The sequence below is a fragment of the Delphinapterus leucas genome, chromosome 7 (assembly GCF_059928025.1).
Source record: "Delphinapterus leucas isolate spDelLeu-1000000601 "Yukka" chromosome 7, BTC_Dleu_Yukka2, whole genome shotgun sequence".
Classification (NCBI taxonomy): Eukaryota; Metazoa; Chordata; class Mammalia; order Artiodactyla; family Monodontidae; genus Delphinapterus; species Delphinapterus leucas.
In genome coordinates, this window is record NC_143135.1 from 51,098,863 (window position 1) to 51,119,605 (window position 20,743).

The following is a 20,743-nucleotide window of genomic DNA, read 5'->3' on the forward strand; positions in this document are numbered from 1 at the left end:
TAAAAACAGAGAGACACTGTTCAAAATTTATCACACTTTTGGGGACTCAAATCAATATATCCTCTCTATATAAAAAATATAAAGTATGCTCTTTATATTAAAAAGTAGTCATTTGGCACATTTTCTGAACATCTATAAGGGCTAGGGGCTAAAGAAAGAGAAACAAATAAGTTCTAGTTTGGGCAGATAGAAATTTAAATTGGAATAACACAAAGTGCGAAGTGCTCTATGATAAGGGGAAATACCAGAAACTATGAAGAACACAAAGGACAGGCTCAGAATCCAGTGGTGTGATGTGGCAAAGGGTGGGGGAACCACAAGGGAGGCTGCTTAGAAATGAACCCAAGCTACATTTTGAAAGGAAATTAAAAGGTTGGGAGATGAAGAAAGGGCGAGAGGGTGTCACAAATAGAGACAACGTCATTGATGAAGGTATAGGAATTTGACTTGACAGTAAATGTCAAGTAGTTCAGGTTGGCTGGAACAACATGAGAAAGATAATTTGAGGCTAATGAGGCAAGCAGAGGCCGAATCATGAAAAAGATCTGCAAGCTAAACTAAGGAGTTTGAATTTTATCATCAAAGCTATGGGAAACCTCCGAAAGTTTTAAAGCAGGAAAGAGGAGTGAAAGCTACATTAAAACTCACAGAGCAGCAGTATGGAGGATGATTTGGGGGAGGTGAGACAGAAGCAGGGAGACCAGTCAGGAAGTTGCTGCAAAAAGTGAAGAGACAGTATATTTTACCACAATTCTTTTTCAAAAATGGGGGAAAAAAAAAAGTGATGAGACAAGGCCCATCTGATGCAAATAGTTTTAAACACAACCTATTTTAAATGGGTCTCTCTCCATTAGTCTATGCCACTCAAAGCTGTAACACCATGATTCAATTATATAGCACAACTACAAAAGCAACTATTAAAGTCAGTTACATAAACTCTAAAATATCATACTCACTCTTTTTATTCAATAGCCATTCTGGACTTCAGACTAAAACTGTACATTTTTCTCTTTTTCACCGCACACAATCTTGGAAAACCACTTCAGCCAGCTGAGCACATCTGTGCAGTGTGCAACAAGTGTGAACAATTTAACAGGAGTTTAACGAAACACTGCCTATTCTTTATTGGAGAAAAAAATTAATTCTAACATGGCAACATCAGGTTGCAAATTGACATTTTTTAATTAGCTTTAAAAATATGAACATGTCCATTTAAAATCCCATCTGGTTACATGGTGCAGCTGTCCTGAATGAATATAACATTTTCAGTTATTAGGCACTTGGCTAAAGCATTCAGAACTGCCATGTGCCATCAACAAACAGCAAGAGTCACAAGTACAGTACTTAAAAACTACCTACATGGGCTTCCCTGGTGGCGCAGTGGTTGAGAGTCTGCCTGCCGATGCAGGGGACACAGGTTCGTGCCCCGGTCTGGGAAGATCCCACATGCCGCGGAGCAGCTGGGCCCGTGGGCCATGGCCGCTGAGCCTGTGCATCCGGAGCCTGTGCTCCGCAACGGGAGAGGCCACAACAGTGAGAGGCCCGCGTACCGCAAAAAAAAAAAAAAAAAAACTATCTACATGCTCACACTGGTATAAGAGGATTACTTAGCCTGTCCCGGAAAGGTGGGGATATATGGGGAAATGGAAGGCACAATCTCACAATTTTAAGAAAGTACTTTCAGTTTACCTCCAATTCTCTTAAAAGACAATGGACTCTGATATCTTTGATCCCATAATTCCTTAGCCTAGAGAGCTTTACCTACCCTCCTGCCTTGAACCAATAAAATCTTAAGGGCCAAGGCTTTGGAACTGGACTAAAAGTGGGTTCAATTCCAACTCTACCTCTTACACACTGTATGAAATTAACACATTTCTTTATCTTCCTGAGACTCTACTTTCTCAGGTGTAAAATGATAATACCTAAACCTACAGAGTTGCGGTGAGGATGAAAGAAAATGTACATAAACTATCTAAAGAATATTTGGCTCATGTGGGCATTCACTAAATGGTTAACTATTTTTACATTCTCCTTTGTACCTTACTGTAATTTGTATAGAACAGTAATTATGCATGTACCTTAAAAGTTTATTGTGACAATTAAATGAATTAATACAGGTAAAGGGCTTAGAATAGTGCCCGGCACATAGTAGGCAATCATTAACTGTTAGTTGCTCTTGTTGTTACTACCAACACTGAACTACAACTTATCTGCTGTCTTCCTCTCCATTAATATTTAGCATAAAACCTCAATAAACATCTGCTGACCAGCTGAATAAATAATGGATGACTGGTTGAATGAATGAACTGAAGATATCATAGTTCTGTGACAAGAGGAACACCTCTCTGAATTTATCATACAATCTTCACACAGCAGCCATTCAATAAGAATGTATTGTGAAAAAAAAAATTAGAAGTTAACTTGTATAAAACGAATCAAGAGAGATAATTTTCTTCTGTCCAGTAAATAAGTGTAGAAATAAAAATCAACACTGATACATTCCTTTAAAAAAAAAAAGAATGTATTTTGAATTGATTAATCACACCAAGAACTGATTAATCCAACCAAGCCTATGTGGTAAATAGGGAAAGTATTCTTGTAGGTCTGTCTCACAGATAAGAAACAGTCCCAGAGTGAATAAAGGTTAAGATCACTCAGCTAGGACAGAAACAAGAATCCCCTTTGGTCTCTCAGAAACTAGTACTAGATTTTCTTCTACTAGGGCTTACTCTCTTTCCATATTTTAAACATTACCTATGAGACTGGTCAAGTTTTTCCATACTCTGTGGTTACAGGAAGAGACCGCTGAGTCAGAAGATACTACCAACGAATGATGCAAGGGTGAAGAAGGAACATGACCAAATAAGGAGAAAGTGTCTCTTCTTTGAGAAAGAAGGAGCAAAGACCTGATTTTACGTGATCTGAAAATAGACAAAGCAACTAAATCTGAAACTAACAAGAGAATAAAGCCCTAACTATGAACAAATAAGGACAGAGGGTGCTTATAGGGTCAAATATGAAAGGCAGTATGAGGGTTACAGGTACTCATTCCCTCCTGTTGAAAGCATGACTAGGTACAGTCTTTTGAGGGAGTATTTATTCTTTCCTTTAACAAATATTATATTTATTGAGTCCCTGCAATGAACTAGGAGAACAACTTGACAGTATATAGCAAGAGCCTTAAAAATAGTATACCTTTATCCCAATTACTGTATTCCTAAATTTTTATCTGAATAAAGCTAACAAAAAATACAGACCAAAATTTACAAAGATGCTTATCCCAGTATTATAATATCCAAAAATGGAAAGTAACTTACATGTCCAACAATAAGGTTATGAGTAAATAAATCACATCATGCAATGCATAGTCATAGATACTGAACAAAAAAATTTGACACTGAAAAATGCTTATAACCTAATATTAAATTAAAAAGCACTCCACAAACAGTATATATAATGATCTTTATATAAAACAGGAAAAAAACTTTTTTAAATGCTGAAAATTTTTAAAGTTTATTTCTGCATGGTAGGACGTAGGAAGAATAGGCTATAGGGAGATGCTGCCAAGTTTTCCAATTTTCCATAATAGGCATTTTTCAAAAAAACCACAGGGTGGAGGAGATTTACAGAAGAAAAGTCAGAATATTAAATACCATCAGGATTGATCAAGATCTTTGGACTCTCTGCCAGGTGAGAAGAATGTAAAAGGCATATTATTTCTATACAGAAGGATTACGTTAATCCTAGTGAGAACTGACAAAACTACAAGGGTGAAACACAATGGGAGAGCAATAAGAAGGAAATCCAATCAGATTCCCAGGAGGTCACTTTCATTTCCAGAATGTCTGTCAACAGCAAAGTCAAGTTCAATGAGTGAGGTGAGGACTGAAGCTTGATGACTGGAAGAAGACGGCAGAAATCCAGCTAATACCTAGTGCTAAAATCTGTGAGTTCCTTGATGGCATGAAACCAGTCAATTACCATACAGTGTTTTAAAGACCATGACAGAAGCCAGCAAAAAGAATGTGGCAAAATAGTTTAGAGAGGGTCCACAAAGGCTTTCTGAAAGACGACTCATTTAAAGGAAAAAGGCATGAACCTGGAGAAGGGGAGAAGGGCATTCTAGGAAAAAGGCACAGTCTAGAGAATAGAAACAATTTAACAATTTATCTGGGGAAATGATATTCATTTCAGTGTTGCTAGAGTACAAAGTGCAAGGCGGGCAGTGGTGAAAGACATGGTTGCAGAAGTCATCAGGGGCCTGTCCCAAAGGACCTGAATGCCTGATGTACTATAGCCAAGCAGCTGCACATGAACCAATCAACAAGGGTGCCAGTCCAGTAGGAGATAACTCCAGCAGAAGAGACAGTTAGGTAGCATTATGGTAAAGATAAGTGAAAGGTGGTTAGCACAGAGTAGGAGCAAACAATTCAGCCTGGGGGCTCATATAAGGCCTCTGAGAGAAGGTGCCAAAGTTGAGACACAAAGGAAAAATGGGTCTAAGGGCAGCAACATTCAAGATGGTAGTACACTACTGATACAAACTCTGGCCTGACACAAACTCTGCAAATCAGAGCACCAGCCCCCGCAAGACTCCAAAGGGGGACCCATTCTCATCAGCAGAATGTAAGCTCCAAACGCTTTGTCTTGTTCACTGCCATGTCTCCAATACTAAAAACAGTGAACATGAAAAAGGTGCTCTATAAATATTTGTGAAGAAAAAGAAAAAGAGAGAGGGGGACTTGCTGTTATATTAAAAAGCAATGAGGGGGCTTCCCTGGTGGCGCAGTGGTTGAGAGTCCGCCTGCCAATGCTAGGGGACGCGGGTTCGTGCCCCGGTACGGGAGGATCCCACATGCCCCGGAGCGGCTGGGCCCGTGAGCCATGGCCGCTGAGTCTGCGCGTCCGGAGCCTGTGCTCCGCAATGGGAGAGGCCACAGCAGGGAGAGGCCCGCGTAACGCAAAAAAAACAAAAAAAGCAAAAATAAAAAGCAATGAGGGGACTTCCCTGGTGGCGCAGTGGTTAAGAATCCACCTGCCAATGCAGGGGACACGGGTTCAAGCCCTGGTCCGGGAAGATCCCACGTGCCGCGGAGCAACTCAACCCGTGCGCCACAACTGCTGAGCCTGCGCTCTAGAGCCCGTGAGTCACAACTACTGAGCCTGCACGCCGCCAACTACTGAAGCCTGCACACCTAGAGCCCATGCTCCGAAACGAGAAGCCACTGCAATGAGAAGCCGGCGCACAGCAGCAAAGACCCAACACAGCCACAAAAAAAAAAAAAAAAAAAAGCAATGGGGGTACTTCCCTGGTGGCGCAGTGGATAAGAATCCACCTGCCAATGCAGGGCACATGGGTTCAATCCCTGGTCTAGGAAGATCCCACATGCTACGGAGCAACTAAGCCCGTGTGCCACAACTACTGAGCCCACATGCCACAACTACTGAACCCTGCACTCCTAGAGCCCATGCTCCACAACAAGAGAAGCCACTGCAATGAGAAGCCCACACACCACACTGAAGAGGAGTCCCCACTCGCCGCAACTAGAGAAAGCCCATGCACAGCAACAAAGACCCCAAGCAGCCGAAAATAAATAAATAGATAGACAGATAGATAGATAAGCAAGTAAGCAATGCGAAATTCACAATAGTCAAAAGGTAGAGGCAATCTAAGTGTTCACTGACAGATGAACAGATTTTTTTAAATGGTATATACATAAAATGGAATATTATCCAGCCCTAAAAAGGAAATTCTGACACATGCTACAACATGGATGAACCTTGAAGACATTATGCTAAGTGAAAGCCACTCATAAAATGACAAAAACTGTATGATTCCACAGTGACAGAAAGTAGAATAGTTGTTGCTGAGGGCTGGAAGGAGAGGAAAATGGGGAGTTACTGTTTAATGAGTTTCAGTTGTGCAACAGGAAAAATGTTCTGGAGATAGATGGTAGGATGGTTGCATAACAATGTGAAAGTACTTAAATGTCACTGAATGGTACACTTTAAAATGGTTAAAACGGTAAATTTTAACATGTGTATATAAATATTTCACCACAATTTTTCAAAAATTACAAAATGCAAAAAAGAGTTACTTAAGGATAAAAAATGGGGAAAATAAAAGAAATGGAAAAAAGGATAAAGAAGTAAAACTCTGAAGACTAAGGCCAACCCTTAGGAGCTTGGAGCCAAAGGAAAACAGCAATGTCTCCCCCATCCCTCCCTTCAATTGCCATTTCCATCCACATCCAATTTAGTAATTTTACATGCAACTGAGTCCTAATTAAAACAAATACTAAGCATAGAACCCCCAAAGGGCCACAAACAAGCAAATCCATGGGTAATCTGAGAGATGTGTTATGAAAGTGGTCTCATTGACTTAACCTTGTTAATTGTTAGTAACAGCAAAACAACTATCATTTACTTGAACAGCTAATATGCATGGGGCCCTATGGTTGGAGCTTTGTAAACATTATCTCTAATCATAACAGTAACCCTGAAAGGTAAATGTTACAATTTTGTTTTCATACTGACTTATCTAGGATGATATAAATGGTAAAGATGCAATGTGAATCTAGGTCGATCTGATTCCAAAACCCTTGAGGAGTGATCAACTGTTGTCTAAAAAAAAAAAAAAAAAGCCAAACAACAACAAAAATGCTACCTTCTTCCCAAGCAGGTACCTCTCCTGTGTTAGAACCAGGGCCTAGGCCCCTGACCTGTCCTCCCCTCCAGCTCTGCTAGAAGTTACCAGCTAGGAGTACCTAGATTGAGTCATTACCAAGTACTTTTCTAGGTAATCCCCAGTCGCCAGAGATGCGGATGCTCTCAACACTGAGCCACTATACGAGAAAAGAGGAGTGGCTCACCACAGGTCTTTCAGACCCCAAATTGACCAAGCAGGACAAAGACACTTAGGACATTTGTTTACAATGTTTCCTCCAGGAGCACAAAAACACTCCACTGGCACTGCCCAAGATATTGCTACTGCTTAACAATGCTTCACTGATTAATAACCCTGACTCCCTTTCCTCCCCCAGACCACCCCTAGAAATCATTACCAGCTCCAGTCTCCTTCTGGCCGGTTTACCTCATCCTCTCCCACTCCCAGCACCACCAAGTTCAAGGGTAATTTAAATAAGATCTTTTATTCCTCCATATACTTTAAAAACATTCCAATCCTGTGGCCCATTCCTCTACCTAGCTCTACTGGGTGATCTACAATACTATCCAATGAACAAAGAGTTCTCAGAGATTTCCAAATGCATTAAATAATTTACTCCTACAGCAACTCTGAGAGATTACTATTAATATCTCCATGTGACCAGGACTTCCCTGGTGGCACAGTGGTTAAGAATCTGCCTTCCAATGCAGGGGACGTGGGTTCCATCCCTCATCAGGGAACTAGATCCCACATGCATGCCACGACTAACAGTTTGCATGCCACAACTAAGAAGCCCACAAGCTGCAACTAAGGAGCCCACAGGCTGCAACTAAGGAGCCCACCAGCCACAACCAAGGAGCCGACAAACCACAACTAAGGAGCCGGCGAGCCGCAACTAAGGAGCCCATGAACTGCAACTAAGATCTGGCGCAACCAAAATAAATAAAATTTTTTTTTAATTCACTTAAAAAAAAAATCTCCATTTGACCAAACTGACTCAGTTTATTCTAAAAAATTAAGTAGCAGAAAATATCCACCAGAAAAAAAGGCCACCTTTTCAGGTATCTTTTTCTGTTTGCTTTTTTTAAGCCAAGAACCTTTCTCAAAAGTTTCTAGTAGCATTCCTGTCATGTCTCCCTGGCCAGACTTTGGGCACATACTCGTTCCTAAGTCATTCACTGGCAAGAGGCAAGGGATTACCATAACCACTTGACAAATTAATTCTTTGAGTTGTAATGAAAGTTGGCAAACACACAACCACCACAGTGCCCATCACCTCAAGGACACAAATATGAAACAATGAGGGAAGCAGGCTGCCTCCAGACCCCTCTTAGTACGCTTTCTTCATGTCACAGGGACCCTGAAGACTCAAGGGGTCAGAACTGCTGGCCTGGGGAAAAGAGAACAGACTAGAGTCCAGAGTCTGTGGAGCGTGCTCTAGAAGAGGATCTAGGGTCTTTAGTTTTAGTAAAAGTTCTATACTATACTATACTATACTAATACTAGTTCTAAACTTAAATCCTGCTGTGTAGGCTTTGCTAAGGGACTACCTCTCCCCAACCCTCAGTTTCCCCTTTAGTAATAAGAAACCACCTAGATAAGTGTTTTCAAACTGGTCTTCAGAGAATTAAGGGTTATGAAAAGGTATCCAGGACCAGAAGTAAATAGAAGGGGGATACAAAGGAGTAGTGTTTTAAATCCCACTTAAACTAGAATAGCTCTCATTCGATCTCTTTGTATTGAGCCTCGTAATAATTGGTAGAAAAAGGGTTCTAGCGCTCAAAAAAAAATTTTTTTTAATTCACTAAACTAGATGACCTTCCTTCTAGGTTAACATTCTATTTTTCAATGAAACAGGTTATCAGCTAAACAATCCCCCATTAATCACTTCACCATATTTCACTAAAGTTATGAATGACCTTCACACTGATAAATCCAATGAACAGTGCTTATTTTTATTTGATCTCTCAGCATCATTTAGCACTGTTGTCCATTTCCTCCTAATTGAAACCCTTGGCTTCTGAACATTACATTCTCCTAATTTTCCTCCTACCTCTCTATCTGCCCCTTCTCTGCCTGCTTTCCAAGGTTATCCTCTTCTGCCCAGTGGTTAAATGTTAAAGACTATACTATTCTCTATTCTTTTCTCACTCTATTCTCTCTCCCTAGACAATCTAATCCACGTCCATGACTTTACTTACCATCTAACTGCCAAACATACAACCAATTTTCCTCTGGCCCTTACCTTTCTCTAAGTTCCAGGCACATTTATCTAACTGCCTACTCAACATCATCCCTTGGATGTCTTAAAGTCACCTCAAATTCAACATGTCCAAAACTGAATTCATAATACTCCATTCCCAAGCCAGTCCCTTTCCAGTGTCCTCATTTCAGTGAAAGGTACTACCATCTACCTCCTAGTGATTAAGCCAGGCACTGGGAGCCATCTTTATCACTTCCTTCTCCTTTATCCCCAATATATAATCCATCACACAGTTCTAGCAATTCAACCTACTAAATACATCTCTTACATTTCTCCTCATCTCTGCCTACCATCCTCCTCATCCAACCTACCATCTGGTCTCTTACATGGACCATATCTGTGCAAGAGCGTCCCTGCACTGACTGATACTCCTCTATAATCTTTTCTCTACATCTCAGTCATAGTGCTGTTTTCCAAATTCAGATCTTGCAATTCTCCCTTGCATAAAACCCTTTAATGTGAAGCCCTAGACACAGCCGTCAGACAAGAAAAATAATAAAAGGAATCCAAATTGGAAAGGAAGGACTAAAACTGTCACTGTCTGCAGATGACATGATACTATACATAGAAAATATCCTAAAGGCAGCACCAAAAAACTACTAGAGTGCATCAACAAATCTGGTAAAGTTGCAGGATACAAAACTAATATACAACAATGAATTATCAGAAAGAGAAATTAAAGAAACAATCCCATTTACCTTCATATCAAAAAGAATAAAATACTTATAAATAAATCTCACTAAGGAGGTAAAAGAACTGTACTCGGAAAACCATAAGACACAGATGAAAGAAACTGAAGACAACACAAAGAAAGAAACTGTGTTCATGGATTGGAAGAATTAATATTGTCAAAATGACCATACTATCCAAGGCACTCTACAGATTCAATGAAATCCCTATCAAAATACCAATGGCATTATTTACAGAACTAGAAAAAATAATTCTAAAATTCATATGGAAACATAAGATCCCAAATAGCCAAAGCAATCTTGAGAAAGAAGAAGAGAGGTGGAAGTATCACACTCCCTAGCTTCAGACTATACTATAAAGCTACAGTCATTAAAACAGTACAGTGCTGGTACAAAAAAAGATATATAGCTCAAAGGAACAGAATAGAGAACACAGAAATAAACCAGCACACTATGGTCAACTAATCTATGACAAAGGAGGCAAGAATATACAATGGGGGAAAGATAGTCTCTTCAATAAGTGGTGCTGGGAAAATTGACAGCTACATGTAAAAGAATAAAATTAGAACATTTTCTCACACTATGTATTTACAAAAATAAACTCAAAATGGATTAAAGACCTAAATGTAAGGCCAGAAGACTCCTAGAAGAAAACATAGGCAGAACACTCTTTGACATAAATTGGAAAAATATTTTTTTGGATCTGCCTCCTAAGGCAAAGGAAACAAAAGCAAAAAAACCTTAATGTGACCTAATTAAACTTAAAAGCTTTTGCACAGCAAAGGGAACCATCAACAAAATGAAAAGACAACGTACTGAATGGGAGAAAATATTTGCAAATGATATAAACAATAAGGGGTTAGTATCCAAAGTACATGAACAGCTGATACAATTCAATATCAAAAAAAACACCTGACTTAAAAATGGGCAAAAGAACTGAATAGACATGAAAAGATGCTCAACATTGCTAATCATTAGAGAAATGCAATCAAAACTACAGTGAGATATCACCTCACATCTATCAGAATAGCTATCATAAAAAGACCACAAACAACAAACATTGGCAAGGATGTGGAGAAAGGGGAACACTTGTACACTGTTCGTGGGAATGTAAATTGGTGCAGCCACTGTGTAAAACAATATAGAGGTTCCTCCAAAAACTAAAAATAGAAGTACCACGTGATCCAGCAATTCCACTCCTGGGTATATATCTGAAAAAAACAAAAACACTAATTTGATAAGATTCATGCACTCCAACGTCCACAGCAGCATTATTTACAACTGCCAAAATATGGAAGCAACCTAAGTGTCCATCAACAGAGGAATGGATAAAGAAGATGTGATATATATATACAATGGAATACTACTCAGCCATAAAAAAGAATTTTGCCATTTGCAGCAACATGGATGGACGTGAAAGGCATTATGCTTAGTGAAATAAGTCAGAGAAAGACAAATACTGAATGTTATCACTTATATGTGGGATCTAAAAAATAAAACAAATGAATATAACAAAACAGAAACAGACTCACAGATATAGAGAACAAACTAGTGGTTACCAGTGGGGAGACAGAAACGGGGAGGGGTAAGATAAGAGTAGGGGATTAAGAGGTACAAAATACTATGTATAAAATAAGTAAGCTACAAGGATGTATTGTACAGCACACAGAATACAGCCAATATTTTATAATAACTTAAAAAGAAAAACTCTTTAATGGCTTCCACTTATTCTTAGTATAAAGAAAAACATCAGGGACTTCCCTGGCAGTCCAGTGGTTAAGACGCTGCACTTCCACTGCAGGGGGCATGGGTTCAATTCCTGGTCAGGGAACTAAGATCCTGCATGCTGCGTGGCGCAGCCAAAACCAAAAACCAAAGAAACACAAAAAAACAAAGAAAAACATCAGGTCCTCTATGTTTTTCATTTATGTCCCCTCTCTAGCTCTATACTTTGTAGATAGGCAATCCTTATTTCATTTTCTCAAATATACCAAGCTCTTTTCTGTCACAGAGGCTTTATATATGCTGTTCCCTTTACCTAGAAGACTCTACTCACCATCCCCACCTTGCCTTTGCCTAAAAAACTCCAATTCATCCTTCAGACTTCACATCCAATATCACTTCCTTAGAGAAGCTTTCACAGAACTTCCAGACTAGGTCAGATTCCCATATGATATTTACCCAGAGCAACACAAAGCACTAATTGGTAGTACTTACCTCGGTTATAATTTTATACATTGTGTGTGTATGATCATTTGATCAATGTCTCATCCACTAGACTGTAAGCTCCATAAGTTTATGGGAACTATATCTATTTTTGCTCAGCACAGTATCTGTACTGCACAATGTTATACAATCTGAGCCAAGATTGGAGCCCAGATCTGATTACAAAATTCAGGGTATTTCCAGTATATGCCACTGAGGATAGTGAACCACTAAGATTATTAGATTAAGCAGTTTTAACTAAAAACTAAGAAGGGGGATGAACTTGATGCTTCATGAATGTCTGTAAATCTCCAAGACTCCAAAAAGTGGGTTTTCCACATTATTAAAGAAGGTGGATTCTTCTTTCAAAACGTGATTCACAGGGGAGGCTGGAAAAGTGAAGACCTTAAAATTGAATTATTACTGCAAAGACATCCCATGTTCACGGACTGGAAGACTTAACACTGTTAAGATGTCAATATTACCCAAAGAGATTTACAAATTCAATGCAATCTCTATCAAAATTCCAAAAGCCTTGGGACTTCCCTGGCAATCCAGTGGTTAAGACTCCACACTTCCAATGCAGGGAACATGGGTTCTATCCCTGGTCAGGGAACTAAGATCCCACATGCTGCTCAGTGCAGCCAAAAACTTTCTTTTTAATTATTAAAAAAAAAAATTAAAAACAAACTTTCAACAGCCTTTTTTTGTAGAAATGGAAGAGCCAATGCTCAAATTCATAAGGAATTACAAGGAGCTCCAAATAGCTAAAACAATCTTGAAAAGGAAGAAGAAAGTTGGAGAACTCTAAGTCTCAATTTCAAAATTGACTATAAAACTACAGTAAGCAAAACAGCATGGTACTGGTGTAAGGCGAAACATATAGATCGATGGAATAGAACTGAGTCCAGAAGTAAACCCATACATCTATGGCCACCTGATTTTTAGAAAGCGTGTCAAGATCAATCAATGGGGAAAGACTAGTGTCTTCAACAAATGGTGCCAGGACAACTGCATATTTACATGCAAATGAATAAAGCTAGACCCTTACCACATACCATATATAAAAATTAATTCACAATAGATCAGTGACCTAATATAAGAGCCAAAACCATAAAACTCCTAGAAGAAAACACAGGGGTAAATCTTCATGACCCTAGATTTGGCAATGGATCTTAGATATGACACCATAAGCATGAGCAACAAAAGAAATGGATAAACTAGACTTCATTAAATTTAAAAACTTTTGTGCAAAAAAGGACATGATCAAGAAAGTGAAATGACAACCTACAGAATGGGAGAAAATATTTGGAAATCATATATCTGACAAAGATCTGGTATCCAGAATATATAAAGAATGTTTACAATTCAACAACCAAAATGCAAACAACCCAATTTAAAAATGGATTAAGAACTTGAATAGTTATTTCTCTAAAGATATATAAATGGCCAACAAGCACATGAAAAGATGCTTAACATCATTAGTCAATAAGAAAATGCAGGACTTCCCTGGCAGTCCAGTGGTTAAGACTCCATGCTTCCACTATATGGGGCACAGATTCGATCCCTGGTTGGGGAACTAAGATCCTGCATGCTGCATAGCCCGGCCAAAAAAAAAAGAAAAAAAAACCTAATAAGAAAATACAAATTAAAACCATGAGATACTACATCACATCCACTAAAATGGTCATTTAAAAAAAAAAGGCGAATATAACAAGTGTTGGCAAGGATGTGGAAAAATCTGAACCCTCATACATTGCTGGTGGGAATGTTAAATGGTGCAACTGTTACGAAAAACAGTTTGACAGCTCAACAACTTAAGCAATTATTGTATGACCCAGCAATTCTACTCCTAGATATAGACCCCAAAGAATTGAAAATAGGTACTCAAACAATACATGTACCCACATGTTCACAGCAGTACTACTCACAATAATCAAAAGGTAGAACCAACCTAAATGTCCATCAACGGGAGAATGGATAAACAAATTGTGACATATCCATTCAATGTAACGTTATTCAACTATAAAAAGGAATGAAGCACTGATACATGCTACAGTGTGGATGAACCTCAAAAACACTATCTTAAGTGAAATAAGCCAGACACAAAAGGCCACATATGGTATGATTTCATTTACATGAAATATACAGAATAGGTAAATCCACTGAGACAGAATTGGACTGGTGGTTGCCAGCAGCTGGGGGAAAGGAAGGATGGGGAATGACTAGTTAATGGGTACAGGATTTCTGTTTGAGGTGATGAAAATGTTTTGGAACTAGACAGATATAGTTGTCAACATTGTGAATGTACTAAATGCCACTGGATTGTTCACTCTAAAATGGTTAATTTCATGTTATGTGAACTTCACTTCGGTCAGTCAATAAGAGAACACTCCCCTTACAAACAATCCCCAAAACTGAGTTATTGCCTTTTCTTCCCATGGCCCAAATTATAGCAACAGACAGAAGGCATTTCTTGATTCTCATCAGGAAAGAAAACAAGATCTCTAGGGAGCTGCCACAAATGAGAATATAAACAAAATTCTCAATTGCACTACACTAACATTAAATAAGTCCAGGTGGCTGTATCCATAGAATTAGTCTCACTCAGGAAAGCCCAGTGAAGGTACTTTTGCTAATACTCCTGTTGCTGGGATCCAGGATACAAGTAGAGACAAAGAGAAAACTAAAATACTGGAAAAAGTTTTAAATAGCCTTGTAGGCCTACATTTTTTAAAAAATGTAAAATACATTGGGAATTCCCTGGCTGTCCAGTGGTTAGGACTCCAAGCTTCCACTGCAGGGGGCCTGGGTTCAATCCCTGCATCCCGCAAGCCGTAACACGTGGCCCAAAAAAAGTAAAGTACATTAAAATAAAAAAATTAAGTGCAATGGGTACAAACAACAAATCAGAAAAGCTATCAACCCACCATATGCTAAAGACAAATGTATCTTTAATCAAAGAAAAACTGAAAGAAGTACTACATATCTATTAAAATAGCTGAAATAAAACACAATGATAATACTAAATGCTGGCAAGGATGCAGAGAAACTGGGTTTCTCATACACTACTGGTGGGAATGTAAAATTGTACAGCCACCCTAGAAAACAGTTTGGCAGTTTCTTATAAAACAAAACATGCACTTACTATACAACCCAGCAATCGCACTCTTCGGCATTTATCCCAGAGGAATAAAAACACAAAAGCCTGTATACAAATGCTCATAGCAGCTTTATTTGTAATAGCAAAAGCCTGGAAACAACCCAAATGTCCTTCAACAGGTGAATGGTTAAATAAATGCCGGTACATCCATACAATGGAATTCTATTCAGCAAAAAAGGACAATATGATATGATACACACAACAATCTGGATGACTCTCAAGGGCATTATGATTAGTGATGTCAATCTCATAAGGTTATACACTATATGATTCCATTTATATATCATTCTCAAAATTACAAAACTAGTTTACAGATGAAGAACACATTAGTGATTGCCAGAGGACAGCAATAGGAATAGGCTGGAGGAGAGAAGGAGGTTTATGTGCAAATATAAAGGGGGCAGTACGAGGAGTTCCTTTGTGGTGATAGAACAGCTCTGTATCTTGACTGCGGCAGCTGTTACACAAGTCTATACATGAGATAGACCTATACACACACACACAAACACACAAAGCGATGCATTTTTAAAACAATGGTAAAATGAATGAATGAGGTCTGTAGTCTAGTAAATATACTGTATCAATGTCAATTACCGGTTTGTTTGGGTTTTTTTGTAGTACGCAGGCCTCCCACTGTTGTGGCCTCTCCCGCTGCAGAGCACAGGCCCCGGACGCGCAGGCTCAGCAGCCATGGCTCACGGGCCCAGCCGCTCCGCGGCATGTGGGATCCTCCCGGACCAGGGCACAAACCCGTGTCCCCAGCATCGGCAGGCGGACTCTTAACCACTGCCCCACCAGGGAAGCCCAATTACCTGGTTTTGACATTCTCTTCATTGTATAAGATGTCACCACTGGGGAAAGTTGGAAGGTTACACAGGACTCTATGTCTAGTTCTGTAACTTCCTGCTAGTCTACATTTCTTTCAAAATAAAAAGGTTTTTTTTGTTGTTTTTTTTTTAAATAATACAATTAAACAAACATTTACTGGGCTTCCCTGGTGGTGCAGTGGTTAAGAATCCACCTGCCAATGCAGGGGACTGGGGTTTGAGCCCTGGTCCGGGAAGATCCCACATGCCACGGAGCAACTAAGCCCGGGCGCCACAACTACTGAGCCTGCGCTCTAGAGCCTGTGAGCCACAACTACTGAGCCTGCGTGCCACAACTAATGAAGCCCGCACGCCTAGAGCCCGTGCTCTGCAACGAGAAGCCACTGCAATGAAAAGCCAGCGCACTGCAACCAAGAGTAGCCCCTGCTCACCACTATTAGAGAAAGCCCACGTGCAGCAATGAAGGCCCACCCAGTGCAGCCAAAAATTAAAATTAAAAAAAAATTACTGAATATCTACAATACGTCAGGTACTATGTAAAGATATTCTGTAATGTAATGTAATTCATCAAAAAATTTATCTAGTACGATGTTGTCTAAAACCAAATTTTTTTTCAATTTTGATATCCCTGGTTTATCCACTTTAAAATTAAGGTACTTTTTGCTGAGACTAATCTATTGATTTTCTCTAATATGGAAACTTCCTAACCTTAATTTATTATTAACATACTTAAGAAATATGTTATTACTTCTACATGCCAAAGCACTTTTTTTTTACACCATTAACAAATATATCAGGAGCTCACAAATGTATCACCAGCTCTCCTTTTTCCAGTGAGAAGAGCCTGAAAGGTGCAAAAAACATGTAAGCTGGGGAAAAAGTCATTTCAGGAAAAAAGAAAGAAGAGCAAGCATGTTTGAACATATAGGAGATAAAGTAGCTTCTTCAAGTATATCCATCCTGGGAAACGGGGGTAAGCCAGACCACAAAGGAGGGCCTTGGCAGAAGATGCAACTGATATAGAGAAATGAGGAGCCTCTGAGTCCTGCAAAGGGGGAAGAGGTTGAAACCTATCCTGCAACAGGAGTGTCTGAATACCTATGTGTTTGGATGGCCCAGGCTCCTACACGAAGTCCCCATTCCAGCCAGACATGTCTACCTGCTGGACTCCCAACATATCCACTGCTCTGCTGAGAAGTCTTTCCTGGTTACCCCAGTCAAAAGTGGCTTCCCTCTCCTTGGAGCTCCTATAATCACAGAAGTGCAGATTAATCCCACCTCTGGGAACTTACCCTATACTACTTCAAACTATAGCTTGCACATTTATATATATATATATATAAACACATATTATATATACATATATACATAAACGTATATAAACATGTGTGTATGTATGTATGTGTGTGTGTGTGTGTATATATCTATTTTTGTTTGTTTGTTTGTCCACTCCGTGCAGCCTGAGGGATCTTAGTTCCCCAACCAGGGATCAAACCTGGGCCCACGGCAATGAAAGCGCCGAGTCCTAACCACTGGACCTCCAGGGAACTCCCTTGTTTTCTCCTTTTAAAAGTCATCTTTCTCTCCTAGGTTTCTAGGAAATTCAGAAGTAAATTTGTAGCTCACCTACAGCAAGTAGGGAGACACATATGTTATTCCATTTTCATTGGTACTGAATAACTTTTTTTATATTATTTTATTAAGTTACTATTGTAAACTATCCTAAATTCTTTGTAGAATGAATACAACAAAGACCACACAAATTTGGTAATAATATATCCCTAACAAGGATATTAAAATTATGGCATATAAGACCGGAAATGGCAGAGCCAGACACTTAAAAGAAAAATCCATAAACCAAAGACCTCCTGATAAATGAGGTCTTTATCAGGCCTCCTTCCATTATTGAAATGACCTTATTTTCATATCCGTATAATTTAACCAAGGGGGAAAAAGTGACACTTTCACTAATATGTATAAAGTAGATAACTGATGAGAACCTGCCATAAAGCACAGGGAACTCCATTTTGTTGTACAGTAGAAACTAACACAACATTGTAAAACAACTAGGCCCCAATTAAAACAACAAAAAAAGTGACACCATGCACTCTGGAAAATAAAAATACCTTTTTTTTTGATAATTTAAGTATCCTCTTCTCTTTTGTGGTTATTGCTTTGAGGTTCAATGCTGCAATCTTGGGAAGGACTATGATTCAAAACAGTAAAAGGGAATATTTACAGCTGTATGACCTCTATTCACCTCTCTGACCCTCATCACAAGTAGGGATAGAAATACTTACCCTGAAGGGCTCTTTTGGAGATTACATAAGACAATATATGCAAATCATCTAGCAGGTCCTCAATAAATAGCATCATACGATTCAGACCCTGGTCTACCATTTAAATGAATTGCTTCAAGGTGACAGTATTTTCGATCATAGAATGAAGTCTATAATGCTGAACTTTCTCCATCTGATGTCTTGCTTAATCTGGTTTTTGACTTTAAAGCTTATTAAAGGGACTTCCCTGGCAGTCCAGTGGTTAAGACTCTGCGCTCCTAAGGCAGAGGACACAGGTTCGATCCCTGGTCAGGGAACTAAGATCCCACGTGCTGTGTGGCACAGCCAATAAATAAATAAATTGTATTTATGAAAAGAAAAAAAGCTCATTAAAACCTAAAGGTTTCAGGGGCTTCCCTGGTGGCGCCATGGTTAAGAATCTGCCTGCCAGACTTCCCTGGTGGCACAGTGGTCAAGAATCCTCCTGTCAATGCAAGGGACATGGGTTCAAGCCCCGGTCCGGGAAGATCCCACATGCCACGGAGCAACTAAGCCCGTGTGCCACAACTACTGAGCCTGCGCTCTAGAGCCTGCGAGCCACAACTACTGAGTCCGCATGCCACAACTACTGAAGCCTGCACTCCTAGAGCCCATGCTCCGCAACAAGAGAAGCCACCGCAATGAGAAGCCTGCACACTGCAACAAAGAGTGGCCCCCGCTCAACGCAAATAGTGAAAAGCCTGCACACAGCAATTAAGACTCAATGCAGCCAAAAGTAAATAAATAAATAAGTTTATTTTAAAAAAAAGGAATCCACCTGCCAATGCGGGGGACATGGGTTCAAGCCCCGGTGCGGGAAGATCCCACATGCCACAGAGCAACTAAGCCTGTGTGCCACAACTACTGAAGCCCACGTGCCTAGAGCCCATGCTCCGCAACAAGAGAAGCCGCTGCAATGAAAAGCCTGAGCACCGCAACGAAGAGTAGCCCCTACTCGCCGCAACTAGAGAAAGACCACAAGCAGCAACGAAGACCCAATGTGGCCAAAAATAAATAATAAAATAATAAATAAATTTTAAAAAGAACAAAAAACAACTAAAGGTTTCAGGACTTCCCTGGTGGTGCAGCAGATAAGACTCCGTGCTCCCAATGCAGGGGGCCCGGGTTCAATCCCTGGTCAGGGAACTAGATCCCACACGCATGCCGCAACTAAGAGTTCACATGCCACAACTAAGGAGCCCGCCTGTCACAACTAAGAGCTGGCACAACCAAATAAAATAAATAAATAATAAAAAAACACTAAAGGTTTCGCAATTAAGACCCGATGCAGCCAAATAAATAAATATTTTTAAAAAACAAAACCAAAAAAAACTAAAGGTTACCTACTAGCAAGGTAGTTCTGCCAGAACCTGAGCAAAATATTCTCTGGGCACCAGTCAAGCCCATTTGCTAAGGCATTAATTCATGAAGGACCCAGGAAGCGGGCATTTACTGGGCTATTCAATGGGCCATCACCACCATACTATACACTACATTCACAACCGGAATTGCCAAAGCCTCTACTCTCTATATCTTTCATTATTTAATACTGATAAAATTGGGGAAATCAATGAAATTATGCCGAGAAGAGACTCGACGGTGGCTTCTGAAGCAATTCCAGGCCTGTCAGGTATTTACTTGATGTTCACCTCTATCGTTCACCTCAGCCAGACCCCTCAAACATTTCTAGTATATGCTCTGGAAGGCTCAGTCACATTTATTTCCCATCATAACTCAACCAACAATTTCAGCTTTCTCACTTGTTAACTATATGACCTAACTTCTGAAGACAACACTACTTATCTAATAGCTACCTAACAGGTAGTGCTATTAGCTAAGTAACTTTTAAAGGTAATTTACGTAGAATCTCTACATAATGTCTGGCCTAAAGAAAGTGTGCAGGGACTTCCCTGGTGGCGCAGTGGTTAAGACTCCATGCTCCCAATGTGGGGGCCCCGGGTTCCATCCCTGGTCAGGGAACTAGATCCCACATGTATGCTGCAACTAAGAGTTCACATGCCACAACTAAGGAGCCCATGTGTTGCAACTAAGGAGCGAGTGAGCCACAACTAAAGAGCCTGCCTGCCGCAACTAAGACCCAGCACAATCAAATAAATATTTTTTAAAAGAAAGTATACAATAAATTATAGCTGTTATTGCCATCATTAATAAGCATTCATGAATGCCCACTATTCTCCCAACATTGTGCTGAGCACTAGAGTGAAACAATAGGTATAGCTGCAGTCCCACTTTTAGAGGGTCTCTCAACAATCTAGTTGAGAGAAAACAAGTTAACCATTATATATAATTATATAATTAAATGGTAAATTGTTTGGCATAGACTAAGTGCTGAAGGAGACTAGAAATTCACAAAAACTCTTTGAATCACACAGACAGAAATTATTATTCTCATTTTATAAAAAAAAACCAGACAGAGAGAAAAAATTCCTGTTCATGTTCATAGAGATCATTTACGCATGTAACAAATTCTAGGCCATGAACTATGCTAGGTGCAGAAGAGAAATAGATCAGTTAAAACTCTTTCCATTGTAAATGACAGAAAATTTAATCAAAACTAGTTTAAGCAAAAGGTCTAATTACTGGCTTAATT

The 20,743-nt window shown here is 39.6% G+C and overlaps 1 protein-coding gene across 5 annotated transcripts in view; it reads right to left on the reverse strand.

Moving 5' to 3' along the window:
* FAM168A (family with sequence similarity 168 member A) overlaps positions 1-20,743 on the reverse strand; it is a 202,009-nt gene that overhangs the window by 150,004 nt on the left and 31,262 nt on the right. The window contains exon 1 of one of the 5 annotated variants that reach the window (XM_089915299.1): positions 957-5,577. The exons of the other annotated variants lie outside the window; for them this stretch is intronic. The gene's annotated coding sequence lies outside the window, so the exon portion shown is untranslated. Of the gene's footprint in view, positions 1-956; positions 5,578-20,743 lie in introns of those variants that run through there. 5 annotated transcript variants of the gene reach the window in all.